The 11,793-nt window shown below is 38.1% G+C and overlaps 1 protein-coding gene across 2 annotated transcripts in view; it reads left to right on the top strand.

Moving 5' to 3' along the window:
• Positions 1-630: 630 nt before the first annotated feature.
• The window catches only part of LOC134205079 (acyl-CoA Delta-9 desaturase-like), a 42,867-nt gene continuing 31,704 nt past the window's right edge, over positions 631-11,793 (top strand). Inside the window, exon 1 of one of the 2 annotated variants that reach the window (XM_062679983.1) lies at positions 631-836. The gene's annotated coding sequence lies outside the window, so the exon portion shown is untranslated. Of the gene's footprint in view, positions 837-905; positions 1,537-11,793 lie in introns of those variants that run through there. The other variant, XM_062679981.1, reaches the window with a different exon arrangement.

Genomic DNA, 11,793 nt, shown 5'->3' with positions numbered 1-11,793 from the left:
AGTTGGCTACACGTACGCATTATTAGCGGACGTCTTGAGTTCGATTCCAAGCCCCTCCACCAAATCCTTGTCAGTCGCCGGAGGTGAAGCCCAAACGGTGGCGTTCTGGGGTACGTGTCTCACCGACACGGCTGTCGTCATCGGACTGACATTGCTAGAAATACTTTTATAGGTATAATTTTGAAGAGCATAATAGAAAGATTATTTTTAATATTGTATACTTTCCCAAAAACAAATGGACAATCTTATCAATTAACGTCTCCTTCATGGCACATGGCAATCATATTTTAACATACACTTTTTTGGGAGGCACGTTTCAGTTTTCATAGTGCCGCTTTCTTTATTGATCATTGAACATTTTTTTCAAAAAGTTGATCAAGCGCACATCTTTTCACAATACATACTATGATAAAACGATACTTCCCACGATACCAAGTATCTAAAGCAGCTACGAAAGGAACGACCAACAAACGTTCAATCCATATGAGCACGGACGTTGCCGCGTCTGATTCGGCGAAAAGTAATCGTACGAGCGAGTTGGTACAGCTCGAGAGTCGAGAAGCGGTGAGAAGTAAAAAAATGCAATTCGCAACTCGGTCGTTCAGTCGATAGTTGGTAGTCGGATGTTCAGCACTCCTTAGTCACGGGACGCGCCCTCTGTCTAGGGCGAACATCATCATCCGTTTTTCAAACAAATCTTGTTAGTAAACGTGTTCCAGCGACGACCAACCCTGTCGATCATCTGTGCAGCCGTACATCATTACGACGCCGTGGCTGCTTGACGTGTGAGTCCAGCGAAAGAAACACGTTGTTAGCATCGACCGTTCGGAAAGAAGGTGAGTGCTGTTTGGGGTCACGGGTCACTACGATTCGCGCAGCATCGAAAAATACTTCGCATTTGGTTTAGTCGCCTTATCAGCGGCTGTTTCGCGCAAAAGTGAGGGGACGTCACCCCTGGTGTTATCGGTGGATTCGAACGGTGCTGCGGAGAAGTGCATTATCAGTGCCGGGACGTTGGAAAGGGTGTCCCGCGGCTCAGAATCGGGTGAAGTGTTCTGCTAATCTCTCGCAAATCTATTATTGCTCCGGGGCCAAAACGGACTACGGACGCGGGCAATCAGTCGAGAGTGAGTGAGAGAGCGACCCTTGTTTTTCTCGCGCACCCGGCGAGTTGTTATAAAGCACAATAGCGCTCCGTTCTAACGGATCAGTTGGAATCGAGAGGTAGTCCCGGAATGGTTTGAAATCAAGTCCTGTCGTTTCGTTACTAAACGCCCCATAAACTGGGAGTAACTTCCCCGCACCACCTATAGTGAAACTTGGAAGGCGAGAAGTGAAATCGTGTTGGAAGTGCCTACGAAGAAGAATATTTCACAGATTTCCACTCTTGTTGCCGAGGTGTGAATTGAGGCGAAGAGTTGCTACAAGTGCGAGTTGCTGAGTTGTAGTTAAATTTGGTCGAAAATTGAAGTTGTGTCTTGGAGCTGACGGATTTTGACCGGTTTGTTCCAGTTCAAACAACTTTTTGGAAGAAAGGTGAGTGTTTCAATGTTATGAGAAAATTATGTGTACGTGACTGCTGGAGTGGCAAGTGCAATCAACCAGGTGCTTATAAAAAATTGGACTATGAATGGGTGGATTAACATTCCCCTCTTCCATCTTATCTTGCGGCTTCTATGGTTCTTGGCTGCTACGTGCGTGCTCTGGTCGAAAATATTGCTTTTCGTGATTCTGCCAAATTACGTAAAGTTTATTCATTTTTCATTACCGAATGGAACATGCCGTGTTTTTGGATGTGGTGGTTTTGTACCGACAAAAATGAATGAACAGCGAAAAAATATCGTTCTGAAATGAAATTTTGCGAAACAAAACGGCGATACATACATTGCATACATATGGCCGGATCAAAGCGGCGGAATGGTCGTTTAGTACCACTACTGGCGCAGTTTGCGAGAGTATATGCCGCTTGTTTGGTTCCGCGATAACTGGATGACCATTTGCGCGGATTGGAGAAAAATTTCGGCAACGATGCCAAGCAAGGGCGATTAAAATTTTCAGTCGCTGCACACCAACAGACGAACGGTGAACCTACCTGGTTGGCTGGTCTGTGTTTTTTGCAAACGAACATCGGGAAGTGGATGGGCAGGGAAACTCCGACATGAATAATGTGAAGGGGGACCGACGTTCCTGGTTTGTGATTGGGCACGTGTTTTGAGTTTTATTTCGCATTTTTCAGATAGCAAATTCGATTTGCATTTTAAATTACTGATTTAATCGTCGTTTTGGAAACTGCATTAACCTTGGAACATTAATCCAGCGAACAGAAATGGAAGCTCAATTTCGCCGAAAAAATGCGATACATTAATATGTAAATTTAAAAAAATAATCAAAAATTTTCAATGTTGATTATACTTTATGTTAATGATATAACAATGTACTCAATGTAGAAAAGCTGAAAATATTTTCATAAATATTATTAAAGATGAAAACTAATTTGATTACTTTTCTACCCGTTGTACAGTTGTTATTTTATTTTTATTTTAAAAACAACCATTAAGATCATTTGGCAATTTTTTTTCTTTAATTACTATACATATTTACTTGAGAAGATATACATTTTATACACTTGACTAAACATAATACCCCTTGACCTCTCTGGTTTTGTGAACTCACTTGTTTTCAGATGAAGATGTTGTTCACTAAAGCATCTCAAATGAAACATAAGTTCGTTATAACTTTGGCCAGATTTGTTCATTTTCAAGATCTTTTATTTCAAATTATAGGGGAAATGACCGCTTTGGTAGGTTTTGTTCTATTATTGGCAGGGGGGTTCTGTTGACCGAATTTTACGAAATTTGGCCACAATATTCATTAATATGCAAAAAAATGTTTAGGCCAAATTTGAGCATATTTGGTAATAGAAAACCCCTCTGACAATAATAGAACAAAAAATGCCAAAGCCGTAATTTCCTCTATATCGAATTGTTTGGTTTACCAAAAACATGCCAACAATAGAACAAAATCGGACAAATTGACATTCCCCCGAATGAACATCAAATAAGGAAAATATTACAAATGACATTAGAAATATGACTGTTAACGGTACATGAAATCATTCAATTATGTGTTACTTCCGCATAATGTATTAATTATTTAAAAAACTAGTTGCAGTTTTCTAATATCTACTACTATCACTACTTCTGGATTTATCTACTCTTATCTTATGTAACACTTAATTGGTATGCCATCAATCATGGATGAGTTGTTTCGGAAGCAGTGTATGAAACCGACTACCTATATCCGTAGGTCTTTTAGTCTTCCTATGCGTGACACTGAACGATAACTGATTGAGAATTAGGAAAGATAAATTACGCAAATTACATATGCTGAACAAAATGTGACAAACTAATCAAATCAGACAAATTACACAAATTAGAAATATTTTATAAATTACAAATCATACCAATTATACCAAATTGACCAATAGAGAATTTGTACAAATTAGGCATTAGTTAGAATTTGAAAAATGGCTGAATAACTCGACTAACCGAATGAATAAATTAGGAAAAAAAAGTCGTTAGTTGAATCGTGATATCATCTTTTGTTTTCTGTTTACAAAACGTAAATAAAATAAAATTTAAATAACCATAGAAATGAAAAATATTAAACAAAATCCACTTAACAAAAAACAAACTGTGCGTGTGATTTTATTGATTCTACTATCCAGTTTGTAACATGTAAGGAAAACAATATACAACAAGTGGTACGGTCACAATACTAAGACGATTAAAACCGATTTCCTTCGACAAAAAAACCAAACTGGAAATCCAACCCTCTGCTGGGTTGAGTAACGCCACTTTATCGTCACATTTCAGTCTGCGGTAGCGCATGTGGCTACTTATGTATAACCAACATGCCGCATTCGGTTTATATTTCCAACTATGCACATTAGCGCTATCCAATTCCTGCTCATTACGCTGCACCTCTTCTTTTTGCAGAGGCTGATAGCTACCTGAATAATCTGAACTTGCATATATGTTATGCCTAGTTTGTTGTAGCTACTCACTAGCTACCGATAAATACACAAACTGCTCTATAAGGCCAATGCAAGTTACGTGGAAATTTTACACGTCATGATTTCTCTAAAAAAAGCAACATGGGAGGTTAGCAGTCATCTGGAAAGCATTCGATCTTTTACTTAGACCTTCGTGATGAATATTCAACCTGTCTAGCATCATGTGTAACATTTCACCATTGTTGAACAATTATGTTCATATTTACCGTTTAGTAAAGTGTGATTTGATGCATTTAAAAGTAACAAGCAAGCAACACTCACAACATGGGGCCAACGAAATTGTATCTCATCAGGGTAATATATAAAAACAAGGAATAAGCAACCAAGGTTGACACATATTTCTCAGATCGATTATATTTACGAACAATTCAAAATTCAGGTTTTCTGAAAGTATAATTCCGGTTAGATTGGAAAAGCCACTTTGGTGATAATCAAGAATGTGGACGCATAATATTATATAACTGATCAAAGTTTATAGAAAAAAAATGCTTCCAATTCTATCATATATTCAGTTCATACTGGTTGCATTTGTGGCAGTAGACATAACTAATGAAGCATAAGAAAAAAAGACACATTAAGATACCGAAAAGAATGTCCGTGACAAACAAACACCAATATCAAAAGAGAGTCCAACGTTCACTTTGGCGCATATCAACCGCGAGCTTTTTCTTCCCACCTGCTGCCCTGTTTTCGTCTGCCTCTCTTGTTGGTCACAGTTTTCGACAGTCGTCCCGGACGGCCAAATAAGGTTGAGATTGTCGTTCGTGCAAAGAAGTGAAAGCCTACTTTGCCTTTTATTTCTTTCTCGCACAACTTGTGGCACTGATTTTAGATTTTGTAAAAAAAATAAATGTAGCGTGACTGATCTGTTTTTCATCTCACTGTAACAAATTAATCTCATCTGCAATCAATGCAATGAAGCGCCAGTTTCGTCGGTTGTTTTTTACAAAATCACAAAAAATAATAAACAAATGAAATTGCGGAACAATAGAAATGTGACACAATAATCATCGCACTTTGTTCCGTTCATCAAAACATTGGGATAATCATCTGCCCAACAAACAATTTAAGCTGAACAAGCTAGTTTTCCAGCTGAAAAGGGTATTTTTTGTTATATAAGAGCTTTACCCATCTCCAATGTTTGTTGGGCGAATAAATATGGAAATATTTGCTAACTTTCACTTCAACATGAAAAATTAAAATTAAGATTTGGTCCGATATCCGACTGCTCTCTCACTGTGTGGAACCAATATTATAGTTGCACGTTGTTCCGTTTTGTGTATAAGGAACACACTATTGTGTTAATCATTTAAGCGTGTGTAGTGTTTACAGAGATGAGAAGTGGGAGTTTTTTCGTTTCTCAAACTCTGCAAAGCATTAATTCGTTTGTTTAGAGCTTGAAAAGGTAAAACAGTCTTATGACCGATTGTTTGTTTAATGTGTAAATTTTATTATTATTATTCTTTTTCTTTTTCTTAATCTTCTATTTCTTCTTCTTCATATCGCGAAAACTCGATAATCTCGATGGAACATTATGTCATTCTGACAGCAGCGAACTGCACGAAATTCTAACTGAATTACCATTATTTTTATCTTAATAAAATTGATTTCAAAGACGTCGTACAGCATTGCAAAAAAAAAAATATGTCGAATGATTGGGCCATAAAAATAAAAATATAAAACTGAAGCATAAAAAATTAATAGTAAATAATTTAATTCTTCTTTAAGTCCAACTTCTCTACATTTCAACTAGAACCTATCAGCATTTCCACAGTTAATAATTGAAAGCTTTTCTATGACTGCCACATTTTCCATTGAATAATAATTTATATTATTATTGAATTGTCGTCGATTTTGGAATTCAAAAATTAATTTATAGAGGATTCATAAAAACATGTTTTTGAACACAATCAACACAATCCTTTAATGATTGCTTCAGGGTTCCCTGCATAAAAGGATGCCTCTCGGAAGCTCAAAAATATACCGCTCAAAAGTCCTAACAGATTTCGGTCGGAAGCCCAAATAGGCTTTGTATGGAAGCCCGAAAGGATTTCTTTCGGAAGCCTAAAACAAATTAATTCGAAAGCACAAAAGGATTCGGTTCAGAAGCTCAAACGGATTCTGTTCGGAAGTCCAAAAACAATTGATTTCGGAAACCCATTAGATCTTCGTTCGTAGGCCTAAAAGAAGACCATTCCGTTCTTATGGATTTACGAACGGAACTATTTGGGCCTTTGAGCTTTCGAAAAAAAATCATTTGGACTTTTGAACGGAATGCTTTTGGGCTAACTAACAGGATTATTTTGAGCTTCCGAATGGAGAATTTGGGCTTCTGAACGAAATCTTTCGGATAAGAATTTCGTTCAAAATCCCAAAAGGATTCCGTTCGGAAGCTCAATAGATCTCTGGATGCAAGCTCAAGAAGTCCGTTCCGTTCTTTCCGATACTTGTTGGGCTTCCAAATGGAATCCTGTTGGGTTTATTTACGAAATCATTTTGGGGCCTCCGAACGTAATTGGCATTGGCATTGGCACACGGAATCCATTTGGCATTTCGAACGGAATTCCGAAAAAAATCGTTCAGAAGTACAAAATAATTTCATTAGAAAGCTCAAAAAGATTCCGTTTGGAATCCCAAATGGTTTTTGTAAGGATTCGGCTGAGAGCGATTCGGTTGGAAACCCCAGAAAATGTCTGATCAAGAGGATTCTGTTAGGAATCCCAAAAGGATTCGGTTCGAAAGTGCAGAAGAATTTTGTGCAGAAGCCCAGAAAAATTCCGAACGGAATCATTTTGGACTTCCGAGCGAAATCATTTTGGGCTCCCGTTCGGAATCTATTTGGGCTTTTGAATGGAATTCTTTTGGGCTTCCGAGTAGAATCCTTTCGGAAGTACAAAAAAATTCGTTCAGAAGTCCAAATGAATTCCATTCGGAAGCCCAAAATGACCCGTTTGGAAACCCAACAGATCTTCGTTTGTAAGCACAAACGTTCATCCCTTTCTTTGGGATACTTGTTGGGCTGCCAAACGAAATCCTGTTGGGTTTCCTAACGGATTTTTTTTTACTTCTGAACGGAACCTTTGTGGCTTACGAAACCGAATTGTTATGAGCTTCTGAACGAAATTCTTTTGAATACGACCGTTTTTTAGGCTTCTGAACAAAATTCTTTTAGGATTAATTAAGAATGGAATCCTTCTGCTCTTCCGAACGCAATCGTTTTGGGCTTCTGAACGGAATCCTTCTGGGCTTTCGAAAAGAATTCTTATGGCTTTTGAAACGAATCTTTTGGGCTTACGAACGAAGCTGTTTTGGGTTTCTAAACGGAATTCTTTTGAGCATTCGAACGAAATACTTTTGGGCTTCTGAACGAAATCCTTTCGATCTTCCGAAAGGAATAATTTTGGGCCTGCGAACGGAATCCCTTTGTCTTTTGAACGGAATCCATTTGGGTTCCGATTATGTTCGGAAGCACAAAAAGTTTGGGTCCAAATGTATTCCATCTGGAAGCCCAAAATGAGTCTGTGAGGAATCCCGAAAGGATTCGGTTCGAAATCCCAAAAGATCTCCTTTCGTAAACCAATCTCCGGATTGGCAATCTTACGCCTTTGCTCGCAAGGCTAACTAGAGACTCCAGAATCTTACTGCTTAACATTTTTTTACATGCTCTCAAAGTTCGAGAAGTTTACAGTCCTCAGTTCTTGAAAATAAAACACAATCAACTAAGACTGCAGTATACGTATCGCAATCCCATTCCAAATCACGATTTATTGATTGTTATTTATTATTTTATTATGTTTATTAAGTCTAATCACTTGATTTCGTATCAGTGCAGATTTTTTTTATAAAATTTGATAAGTCGGTAGACTAAAATAAGATGCACGACATTTATCTATATCTACGCTTTGTTACGAAGCCAGATTATCGCTGCCAAGCTCAGATAAGAACAATATTCGTTTGTTATTTGAGCGAATTGGATTTTCACTCCTCTAATCGTGAGTAATTGCAGTCTATGGATTTCCTTGGTATTTCAAGGTTAGCACCTCTGTGACACTTGAAAATATGTTTGTTTTAATATGCAGACACTTTACCTAACACATATTAAAAAAAAGAAGATACAAGTTCAGTGAACATTTGTTGATACAATTTTCTTTAATTGTGACTAGTGGTTCGCTAATTGGAGTTGAATTTAAAAGCCACCAAACGTGAGCCTCACTGTATGTCCAATTATCCATAAGTGCTCTTCTAGTGGTAAAAAGAGTGGAAAATATCAACAAATATTATTGAAACAAAAACAAAAAACTCTTTGATTTTTTTTAAAGTATATCAAATTACATTTGAAAAAATTGTTCTTCTCTCAAAAAGGCATTTTTGAACATAGAAAAATTGAACCACGGGAAAACAGTTGTGTAAAGTACTCGATAATAAACAGTCTGAGACCGCTTGACTGTGGATATACAAGAGTGAAGCACATATTTCATGAAAGATTTCCAAATTGTTGAAAAATAACTTACTGAGGTGATGGTTGATAGAATATTCCATTATGAATAACATGCTCATTGCTTATACCGTGGACCCCCGATAATTTGAACGGTACCTCATTCACATTAACGGGGTTCATTTTTAGTTTGAACTTCTGGTTACTCTATAAGCATCAGAAAAACTGGTTTCTGGCTGCCCTCTTCGCTGGTTTGTTTTGATTCTGCGTTCCATTTCACGATGTTCCATTTTTCTTCTCTCGATTCCACGTGGTAAATGACGTTTGAACCATTTTTAATTTGAACGATGTTCAAACCAACGGGGTTCAAATTAAAAAGTGTTCAGATTAAAAACGGTCATATTACCGGGGGTCCACGGTACATACATCAATTCTCGGGTACTTATTCAAAAGGACGTATGTGATTTTGTAAACAAAGATTCAAACGTCGAATTGTCCAATTTGACAGCCCTCCCACGCAAACCATCACTACAGACAGGTAGGGGAAGCCTTCGGCTATCTGTTGATGGTGTTGGTTTGCGTGGGAGTGCCATCAGATCGGATAAATCGACGTTTCAATCTTTGTTTACAAAATCACATACGTCCTTTTGAATAAGTACCCGAGAATTATTCGGAAACAGTTTCGGCTTAATATGTGTAGATTTTTTGTTGCTATCATGCGTGCAAACAAATGAACTAGTGCTTCAATTCTTTGTTTTAAATTGTTATTGATATGGATTCTTGTTATGAAATCAAGGAGCAATAGCCATACTTTTTTATTCGGATGGCTTCTTCACGAACGAGTCCAGACCTATTTGAAGAGTACGCGGTTGAGGGTTCGATTCTCACCAGGACATGTGGATTTTGGAATTGAAGATTGCATCGAAAGATTACGAAAGTTGTCATTTTGTCAAAGTTGTCACAATGTGTGCCAAAGAATGATTCATACACATATTTTGAAATTAACAGACTATTTTACTAGTGCTGTAATAGAAATATCCTCTTCATAAAGGTAATTCTTCTTTCAATGCCAAATTTTAAAAACGACTTATCTGCTTTCGTAAACAAAGATTTAAACGTCGATTTGACGAAATTGGATAGCACTCCCACGCATTGGTTTGCGTTTGCCATCAACTGGTAGCAGAAGCCTTTACCTACGTATTGGTGGTGTTGGTTTGCGTGGGAATGCCATCAGATTCGTCAAATCGACGTTTGAATATTTGTTTACGAAAGCAGATAAGTCGTTTTGAAAATTTGGTATTGCTTTGTTCTTTTTGCCTTTCTCGTACAACAAAGTTGTACCGAAAGGCTATCATTTCACTCCGAAAACGAGTTTTTTATAGAAGCCTCGGAGACCTATGGTGTTATATACCAATCGACTCAGCTCGAAGAGCTGAAAAAATGTCCGTCTGTCCGTGTGTATGTGTGTGTGTGTGTATGTGTGTGCACAAAATCTAAGAAAAATATTAGACAACTTTTCATATAGTAATCCTTAATCGATTTTCTCGCAACAAGTTTCATTCGACAGGGGACAAAGCCTAGTTGATCACTATTGAATTTTATATTGATCGACCGTTGCGTTTGAAAGTTATAAAGAAAATGGTACTTCGAACCATATTAACGCTATATAAGGTTGGTGTCTTGGCTAAATGCGAGAAAGGCAGTATCACCACTAGGTGAATTAAGTTGGGTTTTTTATATTTATTTTTCAATCGCAAAAGGATAGAACCAAAAACGGCTAGCTATGACCTTTTTGACTTATGGCAGTACCATCAGACAGTAAAACACCGGAAAGTTTTTTTTTGCCTAAATCGAATTGCTGGTTACCAACCAGGCAACTAAAAATATAAACACGCGACAACAGCGCCACATAAATGCAAAATAGTAGGCACGGCACAGCTACTAGTCCCGTCACGCTCGCGAGGTTTTCTTCTCTGGATAATATTCTTCGCTCTCAAAACGCCACCCACGCCGCACTCTTCGCGTGCGTCTTAATTCTCTCGATTCTCCCAGTTCATGTTGATACCGTTTCCGAGAACACGATAAACGTAATTTATCAAACTCTCACGCTCAGCGATTCTTTTCTTTTGGTAGAAAAAAAAATAACAAAATAACAGACTCGGCACTTGAATTTTTGATCAACAAATTTTTAATCATTGCTCTATAATTCGAATAGTCTTGAAGAAAAAATCCTTTATTCGATAAATCGAAAATATCGATTTTGAGGTAAAAAAAATTAAATCGCCTTCAAAATTATGATTTCTATCCAGTTTGAAACCACATCAAGTGAAATGAAGTCCAATTTAAGCAAAAGATGCAGAAATCAACATGAGAAAATGTTCACTGCTCACGTATACCCAAAAGATAACGGCAGTCAACATTTTAGCGTGTACAACGTGTAAAAGCGTTGATCAGTCGCGGCCCGCGTCACCGGTCTCTTTACTTACATCAACCAATCGGTCTTCTTGGCGTGCTCTCCATGCACCAATCGACTACCAGCCGCAACTATCAGCTCATCATCACGTGTTTTCCCGACTCGCCGTTCCTCCGCCACATCAGTCCCCGCCGCAGCCAGCCGTGGCGTGGTGATGCCGGTTTTGGTATTGCTTTTGTATTGTCAAGCTGACGAACGACGACGACGACGCTTGGCTTCTGTGCCAGTGGGCCCCGTCACAAGCCGTTGCGTTGTTAGTACAAATATGTTGCTCGCAATTCCCCTCACTTCCTTCCTGTCGTAACATATAATCGTAATTCCCCGTCTTTTCGAAAAAGGGGTTTGTAACGTGCGATTTAATTCGGCAGTTCACTAATCGCCCAGGTGACGTTTGACGTGGAATGTCATTGGTGCATTGCAATCTAGTTGTTGCAGTGCGATTTTTTTCCGAGTTATCTCTAATTAGATTAAGGTGTGCTTTACATTCCGCGCATCATCTGCAGTGGCGGCAAACAACAGCTGATTGAAATCACGTAGAAGTGTAATTTTTCCAATGAAGGGTGGTGGATTTGTAACATTTATAAACAGTCTGAGCCCCACACTCTTGAGCGGCGAACCTCTTGAACTTGTTTATGTTATTTTAATTTTGTTGTTATTGGCGTAGCGTAAAAGATGACGATGTCGGCAATTGTGCTATTTTATTGCAGAGTTCAATAGTTCCATGAACGTTCCATAACTTATGCTCGTCACTGAATAAGTATAAGTTGGGTAGATAATGAAGCTACTTCATACGCTATGTTACTTCATGAA

Source organism: Armigeres subalbatus, chromosome 1 (genome assembly GCF_024139115.2).
Source record: "Armigeres subalbatus isolate Guangzhou_Male chromosome 1, GZ_Asu_2, whole genome shotgun sequence".
Lineage (NCBI taxonomy): Eukaryota > Metazoa > Arthropoda > Insecta > Diptera > Culicidae > Armigeres > Armigeres subalbatus.
This window is presented reverse-complemented; position numbering and strand designations above follow the sequence as displayed.